The 16,446-nt window shown below is 45.4% G+C and overlaps 1 protein-coding gene across 3 annotated transcripts in view; it reads right to left on the bottom strand.

Annotated features, from left to right (window-relative positions):
• HIVEP2 (HIVEP zinc finger 2) overlaps window positions 1-16,446 on the bottom strand; it is a 135,336-nt gene that overhangs the window by 85,044 nt on the left and 33,846 nt on the right. For 2 of the 3 annotated variants that reach the window (XM_035322929.1, XM_035322931.1), the window contains one exon: window positions 15,859-15,964. The gene's annotated coding sequence lies outside the window, so the exon portion shown is untranslated. Of the gene's footprint in view, window positions 1-799; window positions 913-15,858; window positions 15,965-16,446 lie in introns of those variants that run through there. The other variant, XM_035322930.1, reaches the window with a different exon arrangement.

The following is a 16,446-nucleotide window of genomic DNA, read 5'->3' as shown; positions in this document are numbered from 1 at the left end:
GGGGAGGAGGAGACAGGCAGGCGAGTTAAAATGAAGCTCCCCTCTTCCCTCTCAAAGTTTTCAAGTCTCAGCATCCCGCACAAGACGCACTGCCTCGTCACCTGAGTGAAATACAACGGTGGGCACCGAAACGCTAAGAGCAGCGCGAGGCTTTGAAACCGCAGGCTCTGCAGAGAGGGCCACCTGCCAACAGGAAGAAGTGGTGAGGAGGAATTCTGATCCGGCCACTATCCTCCCTCAGCCAAACACTGCCGTGCGATAAACAGCAGTAAGGACTTTTTTAACCATCGGTCACACCGAGAGCATCCACGTCTGTCATTTCATTCCCCGGTTGCCAGGAGAAGGAGCAGAGAGACTTCTGAGCTAGAGTTCACAAAGAGCTGACCTTGTCCTTCCCATCACAGCTGTACCGAAAGCACTAAGCCCGGAAGAGACTGGAAGAACAGGAGAAAAAGAAGACGAAATGACACGGTGCCCGGCCCCGGGGCTGCCGCAGGGTGCCCAGCACCTCACGCAGGGACCTCTCCCAGCCACCTGGCGCCGGTCCCTCAGCCTCCTTCCCCTCCTCAGACCGCGGGGAGGAGGAGGACAAGGGGATGCCCCGCGTCCTGCCGCCCCGGGGGCCGAGCCGTGCCGTGCCGAGCCGTGCCGGGAGCGTCCCCGGCGTCGCGCCCGCGCTCCCCCCGCCGGGACGCGCGCCCCCGGCGGGAGCATCCCCGGCGGCCCCGCACCGCCGCCGCCGTCCCCGCGGCTCCGTCCCGGTGTCGGCCCCGGCCCCGGCCCCGGCCGGCGGCGGTACCTGCGCTGCCCGGGCCTCCCGGAGATCCCCGCTGTCCGCGGCGCCAGGTCACGGCTAAAAGCCCGGCGGCGGCCGCGACTCCCATCAATCATCAGGCACTCGCTGATGGAGGGGATGGTAGGAGACCTACTGATGTAAGCTAGTCACCAGAGAAAATACCCACTGATGACGCATATCCAGGCACAAAAATAGTTACAGGGCCCCCAAAGGGATTATTCAACAGCCTACATTTAGATATTCTTGCAAGAGACCCGCAGTCGATTCGCTGCCATTAGATGGCTGGGGAACGCTGAAGTTTAAGTTTCCTCAGCAGACGTAACCACAAATAGCTGGTTTAAATCAGCTCCCGCAATTACAAGCTGTTTTGTAAATTTTAACACGGCATTACAGGGATTAAGCCTAAACAGAACCACTGCCTATAAAGCACCGGGCAACCTCTGCTTTCGCCGCTCACCAACTCCTTCCGCGCACTTACCGACCCCCTCGGGGTGTCACCCCATCAGGAACACAAAGGCATAAATCAATTCGTGAGTGCTCAGCCCCTTGCGCTACCCGCGAGCCACGCTTGCTTTAATGAAGGTGCCCATAGAAGTGGTGTCTGGAGGCATTCAAGCACGGGCTTCATCCACGCCTTTGTGAAATACTCAGGGTTTCACTTGCCTCTTCTATTTGAAAAAGATCAGAGTAATTCATCTGAATAATTCATCTTTCTTGCGTAAATCACAATCACGTACAGGTGAGTTAACAACATGCAAAGCCACACACCTGCCTTGGGCAGGGGCCAGAAAGATGCCATCCCCCCCTCCCCCCCCAAGATCTCTTCTAGCCTAAATTATTCCATGGTTCTCTCTAACAAGGTTTTTAGTATCGATATCTTGTTAAAAGCATAATCCTCCAAATTAACCAATTAAGTGCTAATCCCCCAGTAATCCTGCCCCCTTCGACAGTTTCAGGATCCTCCACATGCCCTCACAGTAACCAAACTGACCTCGGATGGGGCTGAGCCTCCTGAATGCCACCGACAGCACAGCACCAACCATGCCATTCTGGCAGTATTAAAATCCGTATTTTTAAATGGCCTCATGCCAACATCCAAGCCCCTTTTCAGAAGCGCTTTTGGTGCTTGGGAGTCTAAAAGTTAATGACTTTTCTATTGCATATTTATAAGCTAAATATAGGAAAGTATTTTATGACTCCAATGCCTGCTTCATTGACATACTTTTAGAAAGCATTACCTAGCCAAACAAACACTCCAGGATTTACAGTGTTTATCCTGTAAAGCGGGAGGAAGAAATGTCCCAGGCTACTAACTCCCACCTCGCTGTCTTCATCCACGACAACGTTATTAAAAATAACACTGAGCATTATTTTTAGCCCAACCGCCTTGCAGAGAGCCCTCACGATTCTCCCATGCAGACACTTGCTGGCAGCCCATGCTGCCCAAGTGCCCGGGGGCTGGGGGCTGAGCCGCAGGACTGGCACCCACACAGCAGCTGCCCGCAGCCCCGTGGAGAAAAGCAAAGCCACAGCTCGCAGCTCCCTCCCTGCCCCAAAGGGTTGGGGAGCCCCCAGGCACTTCTGGCGGCTGCCCCACAGATGGGCTGTGCCCCAGAGGATACCATGGGACAGCTCAGCACATATTGAGTGGACACAGCCCCGACCTCCAAGGTAAACCCCTTTGTTCATGTACAACAGGCATCCTACTCCCTTTGCAAAGTGGAATTTTTGGCATGGTTTACTTTTTTTTTTTTTCCCTCCCCAACAGCTGTCAGTTCTGTCAGTTCCTGTACAGTAGACCTAGCACAAGGCTGGTTTGTGCAACTGCCTCTGGAAGCCAACAGAGTTTTCAAAAGCCTATTTTCCTGCAACACAAAGGCACCCAGCAAACCTTGCACAGAATAGGTATGAGTGTGGGGACTTGACAGACAGGTGGCGAAGGTGCTGCCGGGGGGGTAGAAGGAGATGTGGAACAGTGAGGGTCTGGCAGGAACAGCTCTCAGCGTTCCCAGTGGTAAAATGCATTGCTTTTCAGTGCAGGGGAACAGAAAAGAAGAAAGGTAAAGGACAGAAGAGGAAGAGTGATGATAACTGAATGTGCCCGACTACAAAAGCAAACACAGGCTCCCTGGTGTAGCAATGCTGCCTGATGGTTTTTTGAAGTGTTTGAAGTAGCAGGCAGATGAATCCTCTTACTGACTCCAGTGCTTTCTATTAGGAACACACATTGATGGAGTGTAGGCATATTGTGTATTAAAAATAGAGAGACTACCAGCTTTACAAGCAGGCAGTAAAACAAAAACCCAAATAAGAAAATTGTTTTTAAAAGGTTCCTACAAGTTTTGAAGCAAGGGGCAGTCCTGGAATAGATGTTTGGCTCACTGAGGCCAGCACAGCATGGAGCATTTACTCACTGTGGCATACAACATTAGACAAACCAGGACACTGATGTCAGAAACATAAAAATAGTTATGCTACTCTCATTTTACCTGCACATCAACCTCTTAGGGCTTTTCCCCTAATGCTAGCATGGGCAAAACAGGTAATATTGATTATAATTGAAGAGTAAAGTTAAAATATTACAGAAGTAGAGACTTCTGAGGCTACAGAGATTTTTTTTTTCTGTTTGAAAGTATGAATCTGGTGTTTCCTTTGTATGCAAACACCCCTGGAAGACTAAGACAGGTAATAATGGGTAGAGAGGTGGTGGAAGGGGGTGAGTTTGAGATATTTGATATAAAAATCAACATTTCTATTTTGCCAAAGTAAATATATTTACAATTAAATTCCAAGTTATCCCTTCCTATGTAGCAGTCTAAGCTGGTTCCATTTGCATCATTAGCAGTAAATAACAGTTTTTATGCTGTATTCAGTTGGTCTGTTCAGTAACTAGCTCATTCACAGCTGAGTGACCATAAGCTGAGGAAAATTTACTTTCCTACTCCAAGATATTAACTAAAAATACTCTTGAGATCTGTTCTTCACCAAAATTCTTAAAATGAATTTTTAGAATACGGTGACGAAAAATAATACAGCTGCAGGAGTCTCAGGAGTCTGCTCACACCATATGAATGCCACTAAGCTTTAAGGGACCAAATAATGTTAACCGTCAAAACACAATGAATTTATTCTTGTGCACAGTAACTAGAGTCATATCTAGGAGTTACCGTAAAGCCTTTTATTTCTTGGTGAAAAATAATGATGATGACTGCAAAGAAACTATTCTGAAATCACATCCATTTCAGATTGAAGTTTCATTTCAAATCTGCACAAACCAGCTTTGATTGTTCACAGGTGCTGATGATAAAAACCCAATTCTGAGTGGATACCGTTTGTAACTCCATCTGTAATGGGAAACACAGAGACTGGCTTAGGTTACAGAAATGGGAAGGGGAGAGGGACAGCAGAGGAATCACCCTCATCCTTCACCATCATGACCCCAGTGACCACTCTGAGGAGCCATGGGGTGCTTCAGGCACTATAGGTGACTGCTTCAGCCTGACAGCCCACCAGCACCTGGAGCTTGCAGTAAGGACAAGGGGAGGCAAGGGGAACATCCCAACCACCACATGCAAAGGAGCCAGACGAAGCTCGGCTTGTCATAGAATCACAGGTGTTTGGGTTGGAATGGACCTTAAAACCATCTAGTTCCAACCCCCTAATTGAAAATCATGAATGGCTTCCTCTAGAAGAGGTTACTTCTTTTCCTCTTGCAAGAATTTTTATTATTACTCAATAATAAGGGAAAGAAGACAAGGATCAAACCCAGAACACATTCTTCAAAAAAATTAAATTTATTGGTAAAAACACGACCACTAAAATCACACAGCTTTGCCTTCTTTAAAAACAGACAAAATCTTGAAGAGATTTTTGCCTCAAATGATGGTGCTTCTCATAAGTCACATTCAAATTCCTTTCTTCCTGGGACTACCTCGAACCACCAGCGCTTATTGTCACCTTTGGAATGTGTTAAACTAAGGAGCAGCATGACCTTGCCTATTTGGCCTAAAAAGAGGGGGATTTCTCTTTGCTCTTATTGGAATTAAATTTTCTGGGTTGCTCATGCTCACGCACTCATAAATTTGGCTCTTCCCTCACTGACGTGTCCTTTTGTTAAGAACAGTTCAAAAGTTCATTTAGCAACAACCTGATTTCTTAGCTTGCTGAGCAGGTCTCTGGGCTAGTTAATCAAGGAATTAGAGGACTACAGTGCATGGCAGTACATAAACCACATTTGATATTATTAGCTGTTCTTAATAAGCTTATACAAAAATGCCAACATACACTTATTTATGATTTTAATTATTTATAGCATGAACAAGCAGCCTATCTGCGAGCAACTGGACTTACCCTCTAAAAGACTTCCTGCTGCGGAGCTGCCAGTCTCTCAGTGCAACTGTGGCCATTCCTAATTAAATAAATAATCTGCCTTAGACAACCTCACTGAGCGCCAGCCATGAGCACCGGGGCTGGGTGACAATAAATCACCGCAGGCAGAGTGCCAGTGCTCCTTCATGGAATCCAAAAAGAACGATGATTTCCCTTCAGCAAACGTTTTGCATAACCATTTGCCACAGTTTAATTGATCTCTGCTACATCACAGTAGTAAAAACCTCTCAATTTCTATGTATTTTCAGAGAGTACTTCATGTTCTGTTGATTTCCTTCTCTCTGTATTTGGCCGACTTTTTGCATCAGTTGTGCAGCTTTTTATATGGAATCATCTGCCCCTCTTTTTTAATTTAGGGAGAAGTCCTCCTCATTATCTCTTCTTGTTGACCCAGGCCCATCATTCAAAGACAGGTTTAAGACTACGATCATCCCCCACTTTGATTTCCACCAAACCCATATGAGCTATACCAGCCAAACTCAAGCTACTTCCTTCTCCACCAATCTTCTCTTATCAGTACACACAAAGCCATTCTTTAATGTTTAACATTTACTGTACTATACAGCTATTTAGACATTTTCATAACTGCAGGAAAGAAAAAGTGGAAAATTCCCACTTTGTGCTGAGATATTGATCAATTTTAAAATCCATTGCAAGATCCCACAATCAATGTTATGGAATGACTTCAGTACCTGACAGCAGTGTTTACATCAGCAAATTTTCATGGGCAATCAGAGGCATTTCAATTACCTGAGCACTGCCTCAGCTATCAAAAGGACAGCCTGACCTACTGAACGGTCAATGCCTTCCTACACGCTAATGGTCTTAGAAAACCTACATAGAAACAGGGAAGCTCTTGGGTGCTCCTGCATAGAAAATTTCTCCTTACATTTTTGCACTCCGTATGTGAGAAGTGAGGTGCTCTCCGCCATGCAGAGGAACTCGGAGGCTTTGGGGGCCAGCAAGGGTTGGGGCTGAAGGGGAACTCCCAGGCTCCGGCCACCTCCAGCTTCAGCCACTGTTCCCCAGGCTTCCAAAAAGTTGTATGCGCACTCCTCTCTGCACACAATTCACCTTAAGGTACACGAGCTCCCAAGCAACACGGGTATTTCACAGCTCTTGAAACCCTGTATGACCACCTACCACTTCTTGGCCAGTTGGGGTGACCCAAACAAGCATTAGAGCAATGACAGCTGCTGCAGAAAGGAAGGGGAGAGAGCAGCAAGTGAACTGTCCCTGTTCTCTGGATGAGGACGTGGCCTGCGGAGCACAAAGAGCTTGCTCTGGTGTGCCCTGAAACCCGCTCTGCTATAGGGAGGGCACCAGAAGAAACAGGGAAGAGTACACGGATAGAAAGAGCTTTAGACTCACAGTGCAGTCAACTTCCCTAAATTTCATCCCTCCTCCTTGTTCCCCAGTTTCCAAAAATAACCTAAACAAAGGCAAGAACTGCAGAGGCAGGGAGCCTGAAAAGAGCTGCAGTTCAAAAATACAAAAAGGTGACAAGGGAATTGAATAAAAAGACATGTTCCTTTTGGTAAAGAACAGTGACATCCTCCAGCCTGGTGGCACATCAGCATGGATGTAGGTCAGTACCTGGAAGCAGGATGTCAGGTCCCGGGGGCTGGTGCAGGAGGCACAGCAGAGGTGCACGGCGAAGGGATAGGAGCTCTTCAGCCTCCCTGAAAGGCCTTCACTGGAGGGATGATGCTTTGGCCATGCCTGCCCCTTGCATGCTACAGCCCAGCAAATGGCTACCATCACTTCACATGCCTGGTATCAGAAGACACTTGACATTTTCCCTTAAAAGTAAAGGCGCCTTAATGTGAAAAACATCTCTTAATGACTAAGAAGAGAGTCAGCAGCGAGCATTTGCACCCAAAGAACTCAGTTCCTCCCACATTAAAGCAACCTTCCGGAAAACTGATTACAAACAAATTAACAAACAACTAGTGTGTCTATCAAAAATAATTGTTTTGCTGCTGGAAAAGAAATAAAGATTCACAGTGCCTGCAAAACGCACTGAGGGTTAAATCTCATTCCTCATTGCTGGACTGGTGGCCAAGGTGAGGGAAGAGGAAAGAGCTCCTTCCATCGTGCAGCTGCAGCTGCCTTGCTCGCAGCACTCATCTGTGAGATGAGTGAATTTTCTCTAACAGCTGAGAAGTAAATTCAGCTACTGGTTGAGAGATTTTATTTTTCATGAACAGCAACCATCACACTTACACTTTGTCCTGGCTTTGATTTCAGCTGATTTAACATTGTATGACAGCACCCCAAGTCCAGGTTCATTTTTTTTGCTTCTGATTTTCAGCAGTGATCAAAGTAGGTAACTACTAGCACATCTCTGCTTAACTGTGGTGCGACACAGGAATAGTCCTGCCCACTCCACCAAAGACAGTAAGACTCTGGTCAGTGTCACAAGGTCTGTTTTTACCAACAGACACATGTTCCTCTTGGGCCTTTCCACTACTTGCTTTCTCAATATTAGGATATACCAGTAAGATCCCCAGGTAAGTTCAGGTCCCCATTCTTTTACTATAAATGCACCCATCTTTATCGTACGTACTACTGCATACTGCAGAATATTTCTGGCACTGTGGTTCAGTAAGAGACATTCCCTTTTGTGCAGAAAAAAACTCTCTCAGAAACAACATCTCTCTCCAGCCTTCGCATCCACAGCCTTCTCCTCCTTTGCAGGAGGACCGCTCGCAGTACCACTGCTCACAAAACAGCTCCTGTCAGAGAAAGGGTTATTTCGCACCTTTGTGGTTCTGGAGCAAAGTTTAAAAACACAATTGCGAGTACAGCCCAAGACCTTAGAAAACAGGAAGCAGAAATGGCAGAAATGATTTGGAGGTTTGGGGCTTTGGGCTGGGTTTAAATCTCGTAATTTTTCATATTTTACTTCTCTTTCACGCTTAGGTAATGATTCTCAAATGGCACAGCTAGCAGTGCCGATACTTGTTCCACAGTCATCTTCTTCAGCCTTCTACCATGACGGAAGTCACCACAGGCTGAGAAAACATCCCCTGGCAAACGATGGCACTAAGTGGGCCAACCCATGCCTCCTTAAGAGAAGCTGTAAAGCAGCTGAGGAAAAACCATTTTGGGGAGAGAAGCTGAGCAGAGTGGGAAGGAGGCAGCTTCATGCAGCCTTAGCTTCTTTTCCCAGTGGAGCAGAGATTGAGAAGGAAAAACACCACAAGCCTCTCATCTTCTCCAGCTTGCCACAAAAGAGAGATGTATTTTTCAGTAAGATCTGGTGAGTCTGACACTGAACTTAGCTCAAGTGACATGAAAAGTTAATGTTTAGGAACAAGGTAGGTGGATAGGAGGAGGAGGAAAGAAGACATTTGTTATTTGATGTAGATTTCATTCAAAAGCTGCTTTTCACAGTCAGAACTAAAATTTCCATTCAGCTGTTTATTTCTGGTAGCCTAGATAGCTTGAACAAGTGAAAGAAGATGGATCTAGAGGGAGCCCTTGTCCCTGCCTGCCTGCCAACTGTTCTCAGATAACTTAGAAGACAACCAGACCCATTTTTCTGACTACCGGTCTCTAAATGCAGTTTTCCTGTTTGGAAAACTGAACAGCGGTGGGGCATTCCTCCCGGGGGAGGCAGGCGCCCCCGCTGCACTGCCCTCCAAGGACAGAGTGGGCAGCGTCTCAAGCCCTGCAGAGAGAGATGAAAGAAAGAAAACATTGAGAATTGTTATGGTGTTTATTGCCACCAGCGCTCAGGCATGGTATAAGCCTCGGGGATATTCACACTGGCATAAGGCTTCCCACCTGCAGAGAGGAGCTGGAGAGATCTGTCTCCAGCCACCAACCACGGTGCCTGCACAGCCTCCCAGCGCGGCCCCACTGCTCCCATAGGCCCCCAAAGCCTCCTTGTGAAGAATGGCACAAGCCCCTGATGCTGTGAACTTAGCAGCTGCTATTTGAAATTGGCTGTGTTGGTGTATCAAAGTCATCCAAATGGTTTCTATACATGTCAGTCTGAATTCTCCTCCTCTGCACCTCTGACATCCTCTCCCACTTCACATATTACAGTTTTCTCTCTGTTTTGTCTGCATTACATCTGAAAACAACTTTCCCCTTATGCACACCAGAGCATCGTCTCTTTCCTGCTTTGTGCTCTTCCCAGCCCCCTGTTGTTCTGGGCTGGCCCTTCTGTCTTTGCTCTGTTTCCTCACTCTCCTCTCTTCCTGTCCTTGATTTCTCTCCTCCTTTCTTTTTCCTTTGATGTTTCCTGGTGCTTTCTCTTCATCCTTCCTGCCAAACTGAGCGAGGTACTCCACTGGGAGATGCTCACCAGAAGCAGCTGGCCTGTTCAGAGGGCTGTGCTGGCTCAGACACCTACACAGGCGCCCATCGCCTCGCCCACTGCGCTGCTTGCTAGAATGAATCCCGCTCTTCACCCAGGGTCCTGCATACAGCCCGTTGTGAAAAGTCAGGAAAATGAAGGTGCCCTGTAATTTGAGGAGCATGTGCTAATTTTACATCCATGTTTTTTAAGAGCTACACCTGGTTTTCATTCCAGGGGACTGCCCAGAAAGCATGACAACAAATCTTGGGGACTGTCACATGCAGCAGTAGCACATGGCTCGTGCTACCAGTGCTGCTCTCCTCTAAAGAGCGGCTGCTTCAAAGCGACCCTTCCTTCCTGCCCATGTCTGCCACCCTGAGGGTGAAATTCACCTTTTGCCAAGTGCCAATGCAAGGTTATTTACTTGTTTCAATCTTACTTATGCCCTTAGAAAAGATTTACTTGTGTCACACTGCTCTCCTGAGCAGGGACAGCTTTCCCCCAACTGCAACCTCAAAGACAGGCTTCTCACCTCAGTGAAAAAATGTCTTCTTTTTGTTTTTTATTTATTTTTTTCCCTGTTGTGAGTCAAAAAAAAAAAAAAAAAAAAGATACAGATAAGAGAGAGATGAATTTTATTCCTCCTGGCACAGCAACAGGAAGCAGCCAACCAGCCTCCAACAACAGGGCTCTATTCTCTCTGCAGTCACACGGAGAAATCTCACCGAGACCTATAGGCCAGATCCACTGATAGGTTCTGGCTGCTTTGCCTGTTTTAGCAATGCAAAGCAGCTGTAAATCCAGTTTAACTTGCCAGTTTCTGTCAGCCTTACCGTGCCGGCTTAGCACTGCTGCTAGCCTCAGAAATCCCAGCAGCCGGAGGTTCCCCCCTCCCAGCCCGACTCCGGGCCCCAGAGGCTGATCCTTCTTCCACCCTCTGGCTCCTAGGGCAAGGAGCAGGACGGCCTCACACATTTCTTCTCCCTGAGCAGAGCACATTTGTCACACTCCCCTTTCCCATGTGCATGCAGCCAGCTGAGCAGATCAAAGGGAATTCACTTAATGATCAACTCCCGGTTAGTCCCTGGCCACTTGTCTGCTTGCTCTGGAGGGTGACTCCCGACCCTGCCCAGGAGCAGGTGCATTACTGGTGCAAGGCTGCAAACCCAAGCAGGCTGGCAGAACAAAACACCCTGTTTCCTTGTACTTTTATAGTTCTTTGGATGTCAGGAAACAGAGCTCAGGCTTGTTTCCTGCTCCTCAGCCAGGAAAGGTGGGGGAAACTGGAGGTGGATGTAGAGAAAGGCAGAAAGAGGGCAGATCAAAAAGATCAAGGAAAATAATAATAATAAAAAAAAAAGACAACACTGCTTCACTCTAGTCTGTAAAGCAGTACATCTTGGAAAAAAATAATCTCCCTGCAACCAAGTCTCTCTCTCCAGGGATACACAACAGTCTCAGGAATTAATAGCATTTTCTTGCAACATTCAAGTGCTGCTGCACTTACAATCTTGTAAAAAAAAAAAAAAAAATCACTAAAAAAAACTCTTCTTTTGCTTCTTGCCTGAGAAAAACACACACAAAAAGAATTTGAGAGAATATGTGGGGGGGAGGGCACAATCATGTCAGTTCTGATTTTCTAAGAACAAAGCCTTTACTTTTTATATAAATAAGTAAACAGGAGACGTTCAGCATGTTTTCTTTTTTTTTTCATGTCACTCCCAGCCCCTTGCTCTGAATGCATTAATACATACACCTTAAGCACAATCGGGCTCTTCGTGTTGCCATGGAACTGAAACCTTTGCAGTTTGGATGGTGATGTACGCCAGGAAGCATACTGTTCTTACACTTCCTATAACAGAAGCAAAAATCACTGCATAGCATTAACTCCCTTAGTATTTAAGGCATTCAGTGTCTTTCTTGTCTGTTCTTCTTCACACAGAGTTTGCTTTTTCTATCTTGCCACATGCAAATGAAACACATTTGACATAGCTATTCTTGTCTTTATGAAGTTAATAGCTCACACGCTGAGCATGCTGCAGAAGGTCCACAAGACGACGGACTTTCCCTTTTTAATAAGAGGCTGTTTGCAGACATGCAACAGCTGAGACGAGGGCTGGAGAAAGCATGCGTAGATGCAATACGCATGGATACAACAATGTATGATGTATCAAGGCAGCATTTTCATATATTTTGGAAACGTAGTCAAGCATATTTATAACTAACACTCTTGACGCTCCATGTTCTTTTGTCCAGACAGCAAAATTGCAGTATAAAGCTCCTGCAGCAGGCGTCAGGTTTTTTTACACCTCTGTTTCCTAACTGAGGTTGGTGGGCTTTCAGTGGTGAGCAGAGAGCTCTGGCCACTTCAGTTACAGGAAAAATAAGTCACTGCAGCTCTGCGTTATCTAAAGATTCAGTCTGCAACGATTATCTTCAGCAGATCTGAGGTTTTTGCCAAAGCTTCTAAAAATGGCTGTACGCACATTACAAATAAATCATTTTTTATGTTCAAAGCAAAAACAGGGTATGCAAATATCCAAGTTTATTATAAAAAGGTTACCATAATAAATAAATAAATAGCCATTCACACATATAATGTTGGATCTGTACCTGCTGAAACAGCTGGAAGCCTGTCCATGATCTGAAGCCAGCCTGAGGCTTTTACCTCCAAAGTTAAATATTTGCATAGCATTAAGCTTAAAATTAAAGCATTTGCTGAAGAAACTTGCTGAGTCGCATATAGGGAAAAACAAGAGTGAATTTAGCTTCCCTACACACGGGGGTAGATTCTTTGGATGCCTTCCCCATCACATGGATTCCTGGACAGTACAAGGACGGACAGACTACCAGCCTGGGAATTCCCCTTTCATTTTCCAGAGGATTTTGTGTGTGTCTCGGATAGAAAAGCAGTAACCCAGGTAGCTACTTTATGAAGAAGGCATTTGTGCTCGCTCCTCATCCCTCGACCACCTGGTAACACTCCTTCCCAGCAAAGAAGAGCCCCATTCACCCCACGCCTCCGCCCAGTAGGTTCCCGCGTCCCGCTGCCACAAGCCACCTCTTTCTTGTCCACAGCTCCTGGGGCTGAACTGGTCGGCTCGCAGCGAGCGTTTCCTGCAGCAACCTGCCCCCAGGGATGTGAGGTTGTGCCTGCTCATAAGGAGGCTTTCTGAGGCACGTTTTGCCCCCAGTGCCGGCACAAGGCACAAAAGCACTGCTGTCTGTATGCACTTTCACAAACTGCAGGAAGAGTCTTCTCCAGCACCCTCAGGTCCCCTCCGCTCCCCTCCACTGATGGAAAAACCACACTGAACAGCACTGCCAAAGTGCAGCCCCCTCTTTCCCTTCGCTGGCAGTGAATTTCTGCTCACAATACGTCCCTACCACCCCTGCCCTCACCTCTGGTTTAAGCCAGGCTCTCACCGTCGTTTTCTTGTTACAGGAAAATGTATATTGTGTGACGATGAAAGGCCGGCGCAATGTCAAGAGCATTAAAAAGACCCTGGGGACTGATTAGAGTCAAAAGGGAAAGGATTTATGACGGTTAATAAAGTTAAATCTCTCAGAGTTCTGCTTATCCTTTGCAATTCCAGGTAACCAGATCTTATAGGAAAAGTTATTAAAATGTTCAAGTTATTACTGTCCCCTTTGAAAGAGTACCCTGATAGGGAAACCTGTGCTCTGACCGCAAGCACCTGGCCAGGAGAGAGCCCGGCTCACCACCAGGGCTGAGCTGACACCAAGAAGGAGACAAAGAGGGGGAAACTTTTCTCTCCACCAGCACCATGTGTCCACATGGAAGAGCTACTGCACAAAGAGGGAGGCTCTCGCCCTTCATTCCCAGCTTGTCTGCACACATGCACATTTCACTGGAGGATGCGATAGAACTGCACTCCACAAGTTTGCTCTCAGGCTTTTAAAACACTTCATAATCTAGTATAAAGTCAATACAATTTTAGATGTTGATGATTTTCCACACTGAGATAATGAGATTGAGAGAGGGCGAATGGAAGGGGAGGGGCAAATTCTTTAAAATATTGGTAATTGTGTATCAATATCTAAATTACACATACACTTTACTGGATAACACATTTTTGTTTTCCAAACACTTAATAATCATAAATGTGTTACACATGCCCTTTCCATTTTCTCACTCTTTTGCTATATTACATCCAATTTAATTTCCTGTGGAAGTCTAATCTTTTACACTGAGCCTGCCTTGGAAGCCTTTCTGCAATAAGCAGAGTGCAGTCCTTCGGAAGGTCTATCTTTTATGAGCTTTGCTCCTGCAGATTAGTTTCCTGAAATGTTTGCAATGCTGTATCAGAACTGGCCTAAGAGGAAAACCAAAATAACACCCAAAAGGAAAAAAACAACCAAGAAAACCTTCACTTCCTTCTGACTCCTACATTCATCAGTCAAAAGAAATTTCATAATTTCATTCTGATCTGGGAAGATGGCAAATCTGTGAAGGTTAATACCTCCTATCAGAAGTTCTCCCAAGGTGTGATACACGGCACCCCTTGTTCTACAGCTCAAAACCAGACACCTTGCTGCTCTGCTTCCTCTTAGTTCCAAGTGAACACAGACACCTGCAAGCAGTCACCACTCTGGCAGCCATCTCTCCTCACCAGCCGGCCCTTGGCTCTGAGATCTCCTCTCCCAGTGAGGAGCCACTTTCCACCTAAGAAAAGGGAAATGACAACCAAAACATCCATCCTTCTTTTGAAAAGAGTCCTGTGACAGCAGGATACTAGCCTAGCTGGCCTACTAGGTCCTTTCCAGGCCTCTGTCCCAGCAGAATGCAAAACACATTTTCTTCCAACTAACTTTCCTTCAGGGATTACCAAGGGTGGCCACAAAGGCACGTCAGAAGCCCTTTCGGTGGCATCCACGCTCTCTCACTTCAGTCAGAGACGTCATCTCCAGGAGCTTCTCATATAGAACCAGAGCCCAGCCACATTTGGTCACCTCTTCACCAATCAGAACCTAAGTTACCTGAGCTGCAAATGGCTCTCCCAAAACAAACTAAATTGTTTAATGAAGCGTGAACTTCCTTTCCCCAATCCCTGTAAGATTTTGTATTGCTTTCCATGTCTCACACCACTGGCATAGCAGTAAATCAACCACATTTCTGACAAACATCTTCAAAACTATACACAAAAATACAGCACATTTAATCCAGATGCATACTTTTGGGGCAAACAGTCATCTCTCCTCATCGTTTTATAACTCTTGAAGCTACACATGGATTTTCATTGAGTCCTCTCCTATGTTATTTCGTCAATCCATTTCCTTATAATTTTGTTTTATGCTGTATCTTTAACACTTAATCTTTAAAAAGTGGCTAATCAGTACAAAAAAAAGAGAACATTACTTAAACAAAAGTCTCAGATGCTATGTGCAGTGCAATTCAACTCCCATCAGCGTGAAGAAACGTTTTTCTACCAGCTTCAGTGGGAGTTGCATTGCAGCTGTAAATCAAATGAAGATGCTCCATGCTAATGGCTATGTGGTGTGCTATAAACTGCTACAGAACATAAAACAATGACATAGCCATTCTTATAAAAACAGTTTGCTCGTGGTTTACAGTACCTGAGTCAGAACAGGAAGAAATAAAAACATGCCAGATATTAGTGACTTGAAATTTTTGGCCTCATAGACCATAAATTAAATAGCCTCCTTTCACAACATGTGGCTCAGTCTCCACTTCCTTTTACAGGGTGAGGAAAAAAAATTCAATATACAGATTTAATTCTTATCAAAATCTTATTCAAAGGCAGTGGGTGATGTAAAGCTAAACATCAAGGGAATACCTGCCATCATCTGGCTGAATTTGGTAAAATGCAGTTAATTTGCACTTCTTTAGGGATTCATTGGTGTGTGAAATTAATCGAATTTAGATTGGCCAGAAATTGAAAATGGAATGTAGGAGAAAAGCAATTAAAGACCTTTTCTAACACAAAAATAGTACTGCTTTAAATGCAATGATACAGTTAAGGTACAAAACCCTTCACACCAGTGCCACCACCACTTCCTCCTTGAGGAAGAGAGTAGTAGGCTGCATATCTACATCATCATTATACCAGGATAACTTCACCCAGAAAAAACATCGGTAGAAGGTTTCTACCAACAGCTGTAAATGAAAATACATTTTCAAGATCATACTCATAGGTAAAACAGTTCACTGTTGTGCATATGGACCAGGCCTAGCAGATACACATCTGTTGGAACGGCTTGGCATAATTGATTATACATGTGGCTTAACATTTACTTCATTGACTTTTAGCACCTTTGTGTTATTGTTACTGTGCTGCTCCAACAAGCAATGAAATCTAAGATGCAGAAGTTCACATACCGTATACTTATGAATAACTGGTTCCCAGAGATGTGGCAGTGATAGCATTGTCATCGTATGATTCAGGGTTGCTCGCTGCAGATCACATATCAGGAGAGGGTCCCACCTGAAAACATAAGTCCAGATACATTGTTCATCATAATCAGATGTTTACATCAAGCTTTACTAACACATTTGTGCATTTTCATATATTTCCCCTCTGCATTAACAGTATCTGGGCTCTTCCCAGGCTCAGAGAAATCATTTGCTTGTCATTGTAAACAGCAAAAAGTTCACTGATGTAGACAAACCATTTGACCACTGCTCCAGGCCAGATTTCAGGCATGACCTCAATGCAGCAAAAACTATCCACTGATAATACATAAGCTGTAACTGTTTGGTGGACAGATGAAGACTTCCCATCTGTCAGGGACTTGACAAAAAAAGTAATTCCTTTCACCGCTGCATTATCAGTGTGGCTCAATCTTTTTTCCCCTTTTTTTTTTTTTTTTTTTTTTTTTAAGTTGAACAGTTGAACATCACCAGTTTAGAAGATGCACCACTGAAGATCAAGGGACTTTATGAGAGCATTGCTTTCCTATTGATGAC

Source organism: Oxyura jamaicensis, chromosome 3 (genome assembly GCF_011077185.1).
Source record: "Oxyura jamaicensis isolate SHBP4307 breed ruddy duck chromosome 3, BPBGC_Ojam_1.0, whole genome shotgun sequence".
Lineage (NCBI taxonomy): Eukaryota > Metazoa > Chordata > Aves > Anseriformes > Anatidae > Oxyura > Oxyura jamaicensis.
Note: the sequence above shows the minus strand (reverse complement) of the source record. Positions and strands in the feature narration are given on the sequence as shown.